The following is a 12498-nucleotide window of genomic DNA, read 5'->3' on the forward strand; positions in this document are numbered from 1 at the left end:
CCTCTTCTCTGGGAAAGAATTTCAATTGCAAATTTATCTCTGCCTCAGTGCATCTCCCCCAACTCCCCACTGCCACAAATTCTCCTCCCCCTTTCTTCTCAGTGCTTTTCCCATCACCCACCATTTATTACAAATCTTTTCCTTCAGCAATTATTTTTCACTTTTTTCCCCTCATTCAATTTCCCCCTTCCATCTTTTCTTGAATCCTCACGTCCCTTTCTTTGCCTTTCCCACTTCGAACTAGAGATGATCCAGAAACGGACCTAAAAGTATTCCCCCGATCCATAGGCCAACAAACTTGTTCGTCTTCAGACCTACTGCCACTGCTCTCTTTAGGTCCTGCTTTCCTCAAGGGCATCTTCCTTCGTTGGGGCACATCTCAGATGTGAATAAAGGGAGAAGGCCCTGACATCTCTGCCTCTGAAGGAAAGGAGGAAGAGGGCCCACTGTCCAGTGGAGGCAGGGACTGTCCAAACGACCTGGGTAGAGGCCAGGGCTGGGGGGCCTCAGTGGAGGAGAGGGGCTGGGGAGCCAGCAGGCAGTGGCGGCAGTGTGATTAGAGTGGAGATTGATGTGAAGGGGCACCACAGACGGCAGAGAGAGTCAATAAAACGAGAGGATCACATTAGAGGCGACAGAGAGAGCTTTAAATTACAAGGCTGCTGCCACCGAGGGGGATGGGAGGAGGGAGGCCTGGAGCCAAGGGAGGGCGGAGAGTTCTGAGGGTGTAGTCATCCCAAGGTGAATCTGCCAGCTCCAAAATGGCCCTCAGTCTCCAGAGCTCCCCAGCTGCCCCTTCATTCTGTCCTCCCTCCCTAGTGCTTCGTTGTTCCCTCACAAGGGTGAAGAGGACAGGAGGGGGAACTCTGTAGAGACAGATTATTTTTCTTTTCAAATTGCCTTCTTCCTTCCTTGGCACCTGGATCTCTGGTTATTCCTTTGGTGAAGGCAAGGATAGAAGTGCTGCTATCAAGTCCAGCAGGAGTTACTGCCTCACAAACAAGCAAACAAAATACAGAGTCAAAGTGACTGAACTACATAGGTGAGCAGAGATACAGTAATTAAAAAAGGAAGACAAAAAACAACAACAACAACAACAACAACAACACCAGAGAGCAATCCAGGAGGCAACAACATATACACTAGGACCAAGACAGTGTGAGAGAGAGGTATCTTATGAGATGGAAACAAAAGGGCCTGGATGTGAAGTTGCAGAAGCAGATGGAAAGCTGAACAGGCAGGCTCTGAGATCCAGCAAGACAGGGGACACTAGATGACCCTTAAAGGGAGAATTACTGGAGCCCAGGGGGCAAAGGCAAAGACAGACCAAAAAATGAGCGGAAAGAATGTGTCCCTCCCAGAGAGGAGCTACGGTGCGGTTTGGGCTGGCTGTAGAACCCAGATAAAGCAGTGAAGGGGGGGACCCTTCCTCTGGAGCACCCAGCAAGACCACAAACTCCTTGGTACAACCCCTCCCACCGCTGACCAACAAGGATAGGAAGAGACACTACTGCCCCCCAGTGGTCACCAAGGAGAGGGCCGACCAGACTCGACAGATTTTTCTCCTCCCCAATTCCCTTCCAAAAAATCATAAAGCAAAACCTGCCTCCTTTTTTTCCAAACCCAATGATAGGGAAAAGGTTGACTTTTTGTGTGTTTTTTTTTTTGAAACAGGGCCTTGCTAGTTCATGCTGGCCTTGAACTCACTATATATAGCCCAGTCTGGCCTCGAATTTACGGCAGTCCTCCTGCCTCAGCACAGAGTGCTGGGATTAATAGGCATGACCAACTCCCGGCCCTTTTTGTTTTTACCTTGAGACAGGATTTTGCTAAATTGCTCAGGCTAGGCTTTAACTTGTGATCCTCTGTATTCAGCCTCCAAAGTAGCTGCAATTTGCCACCTTGCCTGGCAAATGCGCTTTATTTCTTACTGTAGTAGAACATGGACTTTGGATCCATGCAGACCCAGGTTCTGTCCTGGCTCTACCACCCCTTGGAAAGTTACTGATGAAGATGCAGCTTCCTTATCTGGGGAAATATGAATAGTGATACTGCCCTCCAATTTTAAAGGAAAGATATAAAAAGTGCCTATGTTAGGTGTAAATGAGATAAGTTGTTTTTCTTGTCTACTCCCCAGGTGCACAGCAAGATGGGTGCATAGAAGTTGACACCTTTTGCTTTGTCCTTTCTTTCTTTTTCTTTTATTTATTTATTTTTTGAGGCAGGGTCTCACTATGTAGTTGAGACTGACCTGTAACTCACTATGTAGCCCAGGCTGGTCTCAAACTCACAGTGATCCTCCTGCCTCAGCCTCCTGAGTGCTGGGATTACAGGCGTGTGCCGCCATGCCTGGCTGCTTTGTCCTTTCTTGAAAGGCTCATCCTCTGATCTCTGCCCTTTTAATATTTTAATTTTTTTTTTAATTTTTGAGACAGGCTCTCGCTTTGTAGTTCAGGCTGCCCTTGAACTCACTATGTAGTTTGAACTCACAGTGATCCTCTTGCCTCAGCCTCTCCAGTGCTGAGATTATAGGCGTGTGCCACTATGCCTGGCCAGATTTCTGCCCTTTTCAAATAAGAGTAAAATAGGTAGACAGGATTTAAATACAGTCTTCCCAACAGTATAGTTGACTGTTGGGCCTAAAAATACTTATTATGCCAGGGCAGAGTGGAAGTTTTGTCTAGATTCAAATATGGAGTGCGCACAACGGAAGCTAACACCTGGTTCAAAACTATGGCCTCATTAAATAAAATGTTATATCCATAAAAAAAATTATGGTCTCAGCTGGGCAGATGGTACATACCTCTAATCCCAGCACTGGGGAAGCTGAGGCAGGGAGATCACTGTGAGTTCAAGCCCAGTCTGGGTTACATACCGAGTTCAAGGCTAGCATGAACTACATAGTGGGCTCCTATCTCAAAAAAAAAAGGCCTTTCCCTGCATTTAAAACTCATTTCTGGGCCAGGAATTTAGCTCAGTGGTTCCGCCACCTGCCTTAAAAGTACAAGGACCCATGTTTGATCCCTGGTACCAAAAAAAAAAAACAAACAAAAAAAACAAAACAAAACAAACAAACAAAAAAACTCATTTTCTTCTAAATCTTTTCTTTCCTTTAACTTTTATTTATGTATTTTTTTGACACAAGGTCTCACTATGTAGCACAGATTGGGGTTGAACTTGCTATGTAGTTCAGCTCCCCTTAAACTTACTATATAGCCCAGGCTGGCCTTGAACTGGTGATCTTCCTGCCTCAGCCTGAGTGCTAGGAATACAAGGATGTGCCACCACGCCCACCCTCATATTTTACCTTTTGTACTTAAAAGTGAAAAAGCAGTAATAGTAATCCTCCTTCCCCATTTCAGTTCTATCTCTTCTGCATCTCTTTCCTCCATTCCTCATAAATATTCAGGGAATGCTTACTTTGTAAAAGATAAGTTTTGTCCAAAAGAGAGAAAATGAATATGGTAGGAAATAAAATAGACAAGCAGAAGAAATGTCACAGGGGGTAAAGAAAAGGGCAGTTAAGGCAGAGAGGAGGAGGGGAAGGGAGAAGCAAAGACAGGGAAGGAGGGGGATGAAGCTGGAGCATGATGTACCCAGGCCTCCAGCCCCAGCACTAGATTGTGCAGGTAAACTGACCCAGCAAGAGTTGAGGCAGCAAGAAGGGGATCTAAGACCTTGCATACAGTGGGCACAAGGAGTTGGGCAAGATGTGAGGGGAACAGGGGAGGTTCAAAGGAAGATGGGGGTAGGTAAGGAGTAGACAGGAGGGAGCGCAGCCATGGGCCAGTGCCACATTGAGCCCCATGTGCATGGTTATTGAACTGTGCTGCAGTGTCTGCTGCTGGCAGGGGTGGAGTCCAGGGAGGAGCCTCCTGCCCGGGCATCTCCCTCCCTGGATGACTCAGAGTATTAGATATCTTAGGACAGCAGTGTGGAGCTGTCTGCCTGGAGAGGTATAAGAGGGGCTCCTGTTCTACAGGTCTTCAGCTCAGTTGGCTGCAGGAAGCCAGCTCAGAACCCTTCTTTTGTATAAGCATTGCAGCTGGAGGGGCAGCGCCTCGCCTCATGCCCCTGAATTCAGACACCAACAGGATCCTGTCTGGTCCTGGCACTGGAGACCTCTGCAGAAGATGGTGATCTATCTCACTGAGCACGGAGGGAGGGGAATCCCCAGCAGCCCTCCTACAGTTATTTAAAAGGGCCCCATTGTAAAAGGACTGCTAAATTTTTCTGGTTCTTTGACTTGAGGTGAACCTGTGTGATGTAATGGCACAATTACATACTGTAATGAGTACTATCAGTGGTTGGGCATCCTTAATCTGAAATGCAGGCTTCTGGTGTAGCTAGCATGTGCAAGACACTGACTTTGAATCCTACTACTGCAAACTAACAAACCCAGAATGCTCCAAAATCTGAAACTTTCCCCACAAATCTAAAACTTTGTGTATGTATGTGGGTGGTATTTGGGATTGAACCTAGGGCCTTCACACTGAGCTATATTCCCAGCCTTTTTAAAAAATTTTGAGAGAGGGACCCACTAAATCACTCAGGCTAGCTATCACTTGGCAATCCTCCTGCCTCAGCCTCTCAGTGTTGGGATACAGGCACACACCACCACACCTTGGCAAAAATCTGAAGCTTTCTTTTTGGTATTGGGGATCAAACTCAAGACCTTAAGCTTGTGAGGCAGGCAGTGGAACCTGAGCTAAATCCCTGGCCCAATATGAAACTTTTTGAGCACCAACATGCCAACTGTGTAAGTGGTAAATTCCACACTTGGCCTCATGTAATGAGTTGTTATAGACAAAAGAGGTGCCTAAAAATATTGTATAAAGTTACCTTCAGGCTATACGTGGAAGTTACATAGTAAACATAAATGAATTTTGTGTTTAGAATTGGGTCCCCTCCTGAAGATACCTTAATGCACATATTCCAAAATTAAAACAAAAATCCATGCCAGTCATGGTGGTACACATCCACTGTACAATCTAAAGGGGAAGCAAAAGTGTAATTTGGGGACCTAATTCTTCTGCTCAGGTTAACCTGTAAGCTTCTGAACTCTGGCTGTATTTTAAATGAGACCTTTGAGTGTGTTACCCTGCCCTTGTGTGGGTCCCCTTGAGCATATGTGCAGTTGTGCTTTTTCTCTGAGCTTGAATGTGCTAGATGGCTATTGGGAGTTAGTTTCAGTAGAAGATGGGTCACTAAGCTAGGCATGGTGGCACAGCACAGGCCTGTAATCCCAGCACCTGGTAGGTAGAGGTAGGAGGACTGTTACGAGTTCAAGGCCAGCCTGAAGTACACAGCAAGACCCTGTCTCCAACAAAAACAAAAAAAACAAGGGCCAGGGATTTAGCTCAGTGGTTCTGCCACCTGCCTTGCAAGCGCATTACCCGAGTTCGATCCTGGTACCAAAAAACAAAACAAAACAAAAAAACCAAAGATGGACCAGAACAGGACCAATGCTTTGTGCAACTCCAGGGGGCACCACTGACACTGCAATCCCTGCAGCGCTTGGCCATTCTGAGCATTGGGGTGGTGAAGATTATCTGGATGATGATGTGTGCCTATTTGTGATGGTGTCTCTGGAATTGAAAGTCTGCATTATATGTATCCATATTATATAATCTTCATCAGGTAGACAGTCTGGTGTTGTTTAAAACACAGCCTTGGGGTGTTCAGTATGTGCAAGGCCCCTGGATTTAATCACCAGCACTACAACAGAACCAAACAGAAAAGCCCACAGCCTTTAAAAATCACAGATCTGGTATCAGATATTAGTTCTATTCTTAATATGCAAATGACTTCAGCTGAGTTGCTTGATGCCTCAATTCAGTTTCTTTATACAGAGGAATGGGAAATTGCACCCACGGTTGAGTCCACTGCGATGATCATTATTGAGAGGGCACTTTTGGTGTGATCAATAAATGGAAATGACAATTATCTACCACACGCCTTATTTCCTGACTCGGGGTACATGTGTTGATAGCCCTTTGTGCGTTGGGGACATGTGAGCTGATGGCTGTTCGGTACCTCTTGGGGAGTGGTCAAGGTGCTCGCTCCTGCCCCAGGCCAGCTCCCCCAGGCCTGTTACACCTCTGTGGACCCTAGGCTTTCCCTCAGAGCGGGGCGCCCTGTGCTTGCCGTGTGTTGCTGTGCGCTGTCTGTGCTTGGTGGCCGGCTGGCACGGGCGTGTTTGGGGTGGTGGTAATTACTGGGATGGCCCGGCCCTAATGAGTGTGATCTCGTTACACTCTCGCTGCCTCTAATGGAGCTAACCTCATTTCACAGCCATTAGAGATGGAGATGAGGCCCCGCCCACGGGTCCCACCAGCTGCAGCTTTCACAGCCTGGGCCGCATTCTTTCCCTCGGCTCGCCACAGCTCGGTTCCATCTCGCCTTCTCCCTCCTTTTCTCTGCTCCTCCCTCCAGGTTTCCCTCTCCTGGTCCCCATTGTTCTTTTCCCTATCGTCTTCCCACCCTCTCTCCTTTTCCCTTCTCTTCTCTTCCTTCTGACCCTTCTCCATTCCTGCTTTCCTTTCCCTCCCCTCGGCGCCCAGGCGGATTTGTCCTCCGCATTTCCAGTTCTCCTTCCTCTTTTCCACTCACCTCCCCGCCTCCCCGCCCTTCACCGCTGTTCTTCCCCTCCCCCACGCTGCCCTGTCTGGCCAAAGGACAAATCTCAAGGGGAAACCAGCAAAGACAAACAAGGAGCAGTGACTTCATTACCATCGTTAATTTGCCACTTCAGTTCCTCCCTCAAGGGTCCAAGCCAGCATGGCTTGAACTCAGGACTGTCGCGGAGTCTGAGGCCACAGCCAGTGCACGTGGCCCCACTCCCACCCCAATTTCCCCGTGTGTGTTGGGGGCGGGTGGCTGGCTTTCTCTCTAAATTCTCTTCTAGTCCTCACAGCCTCCTATCCTCTTTCCCTTTTCATTTAAAATGTGCACATCTTTCCCTCCATCTTTTTTTTTTTAGATAGGGTCTCACTATGTATTCTGGACTGGCCTACATGTAGGTAGCCTAGGCTAGGCTCAAATGTGCAGCAATCCAGCTGCCCCAGACTTCCCAGTACTGACCTTACAGGGGTGCACCACCACACCTGGCTTTTCCTTCATTCCTATCACACTCTCCTCCTCTCCACTGCTCCCTGCCCTGTCTATATTGAACCCTTTTCTTGTGCTTCCATGCTCTTTTCTCTTCCTAACCTCCAGTGTACTTCTTTCCTTAAAGCACCAGGATGTATTGTTAGGATTTTGGAAGCCACGTAGTCCAGAGCAACCAGAGATGAAAAAAAGGCACCTGTAGTCTAAACGGACCAAGTGATACCAATTGTGGGATGGAGACAACTGTGAAGGAAGCAGCAGGCCTGAAGCCCCTGAGTACAGGGAGAGGTTCGGAACACAGACTCACACCCAAGATCCAAGAAATGGAATGCAAGACAGAGTCAGGGGGTCTTGGGTTTTGTCCCTGATAAAAAGAAATGAAAATGTGGATGTGGATGTGGGGGGGTGAAAGTGGATTTTACCCCATCACTTCCTCCAGGGAAATGCAATCTAACACTCTGGTCCCACCCTCTCCCCTCTTTCACTGAGAAGCCAAATGGCTGGCAATTGACTCTTGACCTTTAGTGCAAGCTCAGCCACAAAGGGAATAGCCCAGGGCAGTTATCTGCGCCAGGGGAAAATGTCTACACAGGAAGTAAAAATTTCTGGCCCACACCCATCCTGCCCCATTGACTTTGCACTTCAACATGCCACAGAAGACCAGACCCTACAAGTACACACACTCCACTGAGGGCTGTTGCACACCCTCAGTGTGGGCCAATTATATCCTCTTAATTGCACAGATCCCTATGACTACACCATTCCAGTGGCTCAGCTATCTCAGTGGGAATTAGAAAAAGATGTCTTCTTCCAGTCACATGCAGTTCCTATACCACTGGTGTAACATGGCCACAGCAGCACGGGATTTCAGCCCACTGGAAGTCACCTCCAAATCTTTCAATCCTGTCTCACCAGCCTGGGCTGGAAGAGGGACAGGCAGGCACACAGTTCTCTGGGGCTTTCACTACAGAGGCAAGGGGCTCTGGGAAAGTGGGTGGTGGGAGGTCTGAGCTTAGTGTGAGGAGCCTGAGAAGAAAGATGGAAAAATCAATGAAATGAGTTTCTAACGGTGAGGTAAAGGACCGCTGTGTCGACAGCCTGTCGCTTGCTGCAAAATATGAGCTGCCCAAGTCTTTGGCGGAAGCTGACAGTGCACACAGCCACCTCAGGCCTTCCTTCAGGCCCCCACCCACCAGCCTCTTTCCTGCACACTGGCCTTTCTTATTACAGCCAGACTCTCTCCTCCAGGGTTCTCAGCTCACTCTCACCTATCTTCTTTCCTATATTTCTCAACTCATTCAGGGTCTTTTGGCTCCTTACTGCAGAACAGGATGGGCCAGTGGTGGAGAGCCTATGGCGCATGTGCTACAGCAGATAGTATCACTGAAAGCTCTAAAAGGTTCGCCATCACTGGCGTAGGATACAGTCTCTGATTCCACTTGGTTCACCTTTCTCTTCTATAGTGTTTGGGTATTTAGACCCCCCTCTTCCTGCAGATACTGCCCTCAGTAAGCTGTGTATCTCAGCTCTCCCTCTTCTAGGTGCCTCTAGAGTTTTTCCACAGTGAGCAGCAGAGATGGGTGTGGTGGTGCATGCTTGCAGTCTGTAATCCCAGCACTCTCAGAGGCTGAGGCAATAGCACTGCAGGTTCAAGCCTAGACTGGGTAATTTGGTGACTTACTAAGACTCTGTCTCAAAAGAAAAAGGGCTAGAGATGTAGCTCAGTGTGAGCCACAGTATTGGAAAACAAACAAAAACAATGAGTAATCAGAGGTCTTTAAAGCATCCCTCACATGTTTAGAGACGACTTCTCTATCATCATCTGGGTTTACAGGTGGGACAGATGTTTAGGTTGGTATTATTTATGAACTTTTTCTGACCTTTTCTTCTGTGTGCATGTACACGCGTATGTGTGTGTATATGGCAGATTCAATTATAGCTGCATGACTGGGAATGGGGTGGGGATACTACTTTCCATTCAGATTTGCCTACTCTCTTTGGAAACAACTCAACTTCTCTGGAAACAGCCTATTTTCGCTATCCTCCTCCACATCTTCCTCTGGAGTTCCTAGGACTGACTGTTCATATTTTCTTCCTGTTATCTCTGTATAGTCTTCCCAGATCAGCCCTGAGAGCCAGCCCTAGCCCTGGCTGCCCCAAATGTGCCCCTAACCCAAAGTCTCTTTTCTCTGTCTCAAACCTCACTATCATCACAGGTTAACTTCCTTCCAGTTTCTGGTTTCCCAATTCTGTTGGCATTTGCTAGTAGATATTTATTAAGCCTGTTCTATGTAACAGACACTGTGTTGGTGCTGGGAAAACACTAGAAACTAGCTGGGTATGTTGTGTGTGCCTATAATCCTAGCACTTGGAGAGGCTGAGGCAGAAGGATCTCAAGTTTCAGCCCAGCCCAGCCTTAGTAAAATCCTAAAAATAAGTAAATTAATTAAGAAAGGGGGGGTAGGTAGGGGCATAGTTCCTACAGTGAAGGCCCCAGGTAAAAAAGAAACCAGACAGACTCAGCCCCTGTTCAGGTAATCACTGTGACTCACACCAGAAGGCTTAGTCTCTCAGACCAAAGGAATCTTTTTTCCTTTCCTCTACAGCCAAATTTCTCCGTGCCCTCTGGCATCTTAGAACCTTCCCCTTTCTCTATCCAAGCATCAGTTTACATTCCACCATAGCTCTGATATTTTCTCTTTTGCATTTCCAGCTTTAGCTGCCATTCCTAAACCTAAACCAGGTTCATCATACATTTCAACAACTCTCCTCCCAGCTCATAAAACCCTTCTCCTTTCCCCTTCCGTAACTGCCATTTCCAGTTTTCTTCTACCTTTGCCTGCCTTTCAGCCCTACCATCTGACTCCAATGCCTCCTTCTCCCAGGTCCTTTTCTCTCTTGTGCCTGTCAAGCTCTAGCAAACCTCAGGCACTCACAAACAAGAGTGGCTTTTGACAACTGTTGTTCTCGGCTAGCACAGCTCCAGGGACGGAAGCTACCAGGCTAGGAATCCTACAGATTTGACTAGGCCTGGGTCCCAGCCACATATGTGATACAGTTCCCCCCAGCAAAGCAGCAAGTTGTTCCGGTTTGGGTCTCAAGGTAACACCAGCTGCCTCTGACATCACAGAGGGAGGAACCCTGTCAGGTTGCCAAGGCAACACCAGCAATTTATGACATCAGAGGCTTTAGGTCTTTGGTTCTCAGGGGGCCAGGAAGATTCAAGTTCCTGTCATTACAAGTAAATGGGAATGCTACTTTTTCATCTTTGCTTGTGTTCTCCTGGCTTGGGAATGAAATGCAAAGATTTTTGGGAAGGATAATGAAGCTACTGGAATGCATGTTTGTGAGGTTTTCTCCTCTCTCTTCACGGTGCATGCTGCATTTCTCTCCCTCTCATGGGTGCCTCGCTTTTAGGGGCCCAGTATTTCTTTGGGGGACCAGTATATTTCTGTTATGCCTTTTCCCCCAAATCAAATCATCCACACCCTGCAGTGCTCTCTTTGCATCTGTCAGGCTGCATCCTCTTCACAGGAAAAGCATTTGTTTCCTTTGATACCTCATCCTCTCCTCTTTTCTCCCTACCAAGCTCTGTGAGGCTCTGATTTGCTTCAGCACTCCTGCCTTTGCTATCCATTTACCTTCTTTGTACCACACTCTTTTCCCACCTCATTCATCAAGTCCTCCCTTCCCCCATTTTACCACATTGTATTCATTTCATATTGCTTTTTTGTTGACTGCCTCTTTAGGAATATTCTATCATTTCTCTCCTTTCCTTCTGTAGAGCTATTAACTCATATTTATTTCATTCTCTCAGTTTTTCATTAATCATCCTCTGTTCATTCCCTTCCCCTATTCTGCATAGATTTTCTTCCCTTCCTTTAAATGTCCCTCACGTCATACATTCCTCTACCCTGTATGTTTACTGTACCCATCGTCCCCTTCCCTTCTGTAATTCTGTTCAGCTTTGAAATCTTCCATCATGTGTGCATATACACCTTTTCCTTTTACCCTTCCAAGCTCTGAGGTCTAGAAAAAAACAATGATGGACTTAAAACCAAGACAAACTTGCCAGATCCTTTATCTACCTTTACCACATTTCTTCAGGCTGAATGAGCCTGGTCCCTTAAAGAAGACAGCGACCCTCACCATAATAAAAAGTGTCCATAAAGAATGATGTTAAATCCAAAAATAATACTAGCAGTGGCCCAGGAGGAAGATGAGATAAAAAGTGAAGAAAACAGCCACTGATATTTAGAATGAACTGTAAGATGCGGGCAGCCAGGCAGGGTGGAGCTTAGAGTCCTAGAGAATGTCCCCTTACAAAATCAAAGTTGACAGTTCACTGACATAATGGCACTGATTGATGAGGGGGTTATATGCCCCTGGAAGCCCATTAAATTGATTTCTTGGCCTGTTTATGTGCCTTCACCATATCCCCCACCTCTCCCAGCCACTTGTCTGTGGTATCTCCTACTGCTAGGGTTAAAACACCGGGTAAGAGCCTAAGGGATAAGGGGAACTTAGGGTGACCAAGGAGAAAAGGTAGGAAGAAGGCAGAATATGGGAACAAAGGTGGAGAATAAGCAAGGAAGACCAGAGGATACAGGAATAGAAAAGAAGGAGTGAAAACAGGAAAATGAAAAAAATACAGTATGGTAAAGTGGAGAGAGGGAGGAAAATTAAGTCAGCATGCAAGAGGTTGGTAGAAAGCTCCCGGAAGGGCAGATGACACAGACCAGAAGATGAGGTCTCGATGGGAGAGATGGGCATATGGCAAAAGGGACAGTCAACAATGCTAAGGAAGTTCCAAATCCTCCCTAGCGAAGGTGGAAGAGGAAGCTGGCTTGGTCATACTGAAAAGACACTAGATTCTTGGGAAGAGGGCACATCTGTTTCATCCCCTGAATCTTCAGGCCTCTGACTAGTGGCTACCACAATCACAATCATGGCTGAGAAGCGAAATCCAAAGTAGCATGGACAGACCGGTGATATCTGGACCGACCCTGAAGGAAAGGGCATGGAGTCCTAGATGGCAAAACAGTGAGGCAGCCACGGCGTGACACATAGTGACAGGAATACACAGGGAGAGGATCACTCGGATGGGAAGGTTCACAGCAGTGACAGTGACACACAAAACTGGAGAGGGATGGGGTGAGAAGACGTGGTGAAGAATGGCAACACCAACCAGGGACATATGGACTGGGATCAGCTGGGCTACAGGCACAGCGAGAAGCGTGGCACAGTGCTCAAAAATGATAGGACTACTCATAGAGGGGCAGCAGAGCCATGGAGAGACAGTGTGTGAGGGGGGAGCAGTAAAAATACGCTTCACCTTGAATGGAGCTTCCCCTCATCTACTCGCACCTTTTCAAAAAAAAAAAAAAA

General features: G+C 47.2%; 1 protein-coding gene across 4 annotated transcripts in view; it reads right to left on the reverse strand.

Moving 5' to 3' along the window:
* Zfhx2 (zinc finger homeobox 2) overlaps positions 1-12498 on the reverse strand; it is a 29540-nt gene that overhangs the window by 16103 nt on the left and 939 nt on the right. The window contains exon 1 of one of the 4 annotated variants that reach the window (XM_010637753.2): positions 6733-7437. The exons of the other annotated variants lie outside the window; for them this stretch is intronic. The gene's annotated coding sequence lies outside the window, so the exon portion shown is untranslated. Of the gene's footprint in view, positions 1-6732; positions 7438-12498 lie in introns of those variants that run through there. 4 annotated transcript variants of the gene reach the window in all.

This window comes from Fukomys damarensis, unplaced genomic scaffold (genome assembly GCF_012274545.1).
Source record: "Fukomys damarensis isolate Sample0158 unplaced genomic scaffold, DMR_v1.0_HiC HiC_scaffold_17, whole genome shotgun sequence".
In the NCBI taxonomy this organism is placed as follows: domain Eukaryota; kingdom Metazoa; phylum Chordata; class Mammalia; order Rodentia; family Bathyergidae; genus Fukomys; species Fukomys damarensis.